This window comes from Erinaceus europaeus, chromosome 3 (genome assembly GCF_950295315.1).
Source record: "Erinaceus europaeus chromosome 3, mEriEur2.1, whole genome shotgun sequence".
NCBI lineage: Eukaryota > Metazoa > Chordata > Mammalia > Eulipotyphla > Erinaceidae > Erinaceus > Erinaceus europaeus.
This window is the reverse complement of record NC_080164.1, coordinates 28,210,535-28,213,756: the sequence shown is the minus strand read 5'-3', so window position 1 is coordinate 28,213,756 and position 3,222 is coordinate 28,210,535. Positions and strand designations below refer to the sequence as shown.

General features: G+C 43.1%; 1 non-coding gene across 1 annotated transcript; it reads left to right on the top strand.

Moving 5' to 3' along the window:
• Nucleotides 1-217: 217 nt before the first annotated feature.
• Nucleotides 218-324, top strand: LOC132537873 (U6 spliceosomal RNA). The gene has a single exon (XR_009549296.1). It is a non-coding gene; the product is annotated as a U6 spliceosomal RNA (small nuclear RNA).
• Nucleotides 325-3,222: the final 2,898 nt, after the last annotated feature.

Genomic DNA, 3,222 nt, shown 5'->3' with positions numbered 1-3,222 from the left:
AGGTAGGTGTGTCTCCTCACAGTTTTGACCTGCCTTGTCTGTCAACATGGAACATGGGACCAAAAAAAAAAAAAAATCTAATTCTACTCACAAATTTAAACACAATCCCTTTACCAAGGAAAATCACAAGGTAATCCAGCATAACACACACACACACACACACACACACACTACTGGTAAATAACCTATACTTGAGGACAATGATTTATTAAAAAATGAATTCAGTGCTCGCTTCAGCAGCACAAATTTGAACAATACAGAGAAGATTAGCATGGCCCCTGCACAAGGATGATGTGTAAATTCACTGGGGCTCAGTGCCTGCACTATGAATCCACTGCTCCTAGAGGCCATTTATTCCCATTTTTGTTGCTCTTGTTGTTTATCATTGTTGTTATTGCTGTCATTGTTGTTGGATAGGACAGAGAGAAATCAAGAGAGGAGGGGAAGACAGAGATGGGCAGAGAAAGACACCTACATACCTGCTTCACTTCTTGTGAAGTGACCCACCTGCAGGTGGGGAGCCGGGGGTTTGAGCCGGGGGCTTGAACCGGGGGCTTGAACCAGGATCCTTAAGCTGGTCCTTGCACTTTGCACCACATGCACTTAACCTGCTGCGTTACCACTTGACCCCTGCATTCCATATTTTTATTGCCCCCCACAACTTAATTTAAATACACCAGGAATTTATTATTATTATTATTATTATTATTGCAAATAACCACAATGTTCTGAGATCGCCCATTACACTTGCTACACTGAGGCTTAATTTCATCATCTGTGGACAGCTGTGACTGTCCAGTTGTACAAGGGTCTGTGTTGACTGGCTACTAACCACAGAGTTCCCCCAGATGGGGCAAAGACAATATGCTCAGATCCAGAGATTTGTCCGTAAGCTCAGTTTTCTTTTCATTCTTTCCTGATGATGAAAGATGGTAAAGTAAAGAATGCCACAATCTTCCAGCTCTTCATGCTCACACATGCAGTAAATCTTCCTGGGGATGTGTGTTCAGTCACTGAGCAGCAAATGAAGCTTCCCCCCACTTTCAGGGGTCATTGGGGGACACACCACATGTACACAGGGAAAGTTCACATTCATTCCTTTCCTAATGCCTAGCTACACCTTGTTCAGTGTCTATGCTTCTAGATCTGATCTACTGGCTGAAAAATAAATAAATATGTCATGAATAATAAATATTCACAATAAATAAATAATAAATGTTCTGATATGTTGGGCTAGCTTCACAGGCGGGAGAGAGAGACGACCAGGGACTCATAGCTGAGTGGTACGCAGTTCAGTCTTTATTCATGTGGAACACAGCGCAATCTAAATTATCTCTAATCACAATCTTGTCTTTATATATCCTGAGGCAGAAGAGTCAGGTCCGAAGAGGATGTATGTAGGATAAGGGGTGGGGAAGAGGAAAAAACGTGCAAAACAGTGAGGATTAAACCAATACCCTGGAGGCAGGGTGGTGCTTAGTTAACAGTGGTTATGTAAATAGAATACAGTGTTAATCATGGGGGATTAAACCAATGAAACAGAAGGGGTCTTAGAAGCAGAATTTAGAAGCATACCAACACTGATAACTATCCAGAAGTACTGAGATGATGTGGAGGTGAGATGTAGAGGTGTTTGATAGTCTCTGGCATATTTCATCAGTAGTTAGACAATCACTTCATCTAAGTGCTCAGATTGACCTTCTTTCCCAACGATATAGCATTGCGGGGAATTTTTATTGATACAGAGTGAAGAGAAGTCACTGCATGCAACCAAAGTATTTACGCTAGGGGTGAATGTTATTAGTTCCAGAAACACAAACTAGAAAACACGAGAGGTCACGTCCTCTCCAAGCAGCTACACCTGCTTTGACAGATCTGCTGCTTGTACTTGTGAAAGAGAAGGAAAAAGAACATTTTCCTTTGGTTATCAGGAGAACATGAAGACAAACAATTTAGCAAGTTGTTTACTCCCTGCAGAGAATAAGGCTTGTTGCAATCTGCTTTAAGATTCCTGACAATTGGTGGTGCAGCTGTTTGAGCTCTCCTTACCACTCTGGTTTGAGCTCCTAGCTCCCTACCTGCAGAGGGGGACATTTCATGAATGGTGAAGCAAGTCTGAAGGTGTCTGTCTGTCTCTCTCCTCCATCTTACCCTCTCTTCTCAACTACTCTCTGTCCTATCTAATAAAATGTAAAAACAAGAAGGAGAAGGAAATGAAGAAGAAAACAGAGGAGAAGGAGGAGAAAGAGAAGGAGAAGAAGAAATGACTGTCAGGAGTGGGGGATTCATAGTGCTAGAACTGAGCCCTAAAGATAACTCTGGTGGCAATGAAAAAAAGATCTAGCCAGGGAGTCAGGCTGTAGTGCAGCAAGTTAAGCACAGGTGGCACAAAGTGCAAGGACCGGCATAAGGATCCCCGTTTGAGCCGCCGGCTCCCCACCTGCAGGTGAGTCGCTTCACAAGCCATGAAGCAGGTCTGCAGGTGTCTATCTTTCTCTCCCCCTCTGTCTTCCCCTCCCCTCTCCATTTCTTTCTGTCCTATCCAACAACAATGACATCAATAACAACAACAATAATACCTACAACAATAAAACAACAAGGGCAGCAAAAGGGAATAAATAAACAAACAAATATATTTTTTAAATCTAGCCAATAAGGACTGGGTGAGGTTCACCAGGTAGAGCACACATGTTACCAAGTACCTGTGTTCAAGTCCCTGACTTTCACCTGGGGATAGGAGAGTTTCTCGAGTGTTGAAGGTGTCTCCTCTCTCTCTCTCTCTCTCTCCCTCCCTCCCTCCCTCTCTTCTCTCTCTCTTCTTGCTGTCTTACCCTCAATCTAATGGGGAAGGAGCTTTCAGGCTCCAGCACATGATGGTGGAAAAGGACCTAAATTGGTAGTGAGACTCGGGGAGAGAGACACCTTTTGCAGGGAGATGAGAAATTGTACTTCATATGTCAATAACTGTACAGTAAATCATCAAACCCCTCCAATAAAATGATGTTTTAAAAAAGAAAGACCACTGGGAACAATGGAGTCATAGTGTAGGTCCTGAGACCCAGCAATAATGTTGGTGACAAAAGAAAAAAACCTCTATCCAGAAAATCCCAAGTGTCTGTGTCTTACCCCTAGAGAAGCCAGGACCTAAAGATGTCAGGGGGCAGGGGTTGGTGTCCCTGATGAATTGAAGGACACAAATTTTTGGGAACAGTAAAACAAATG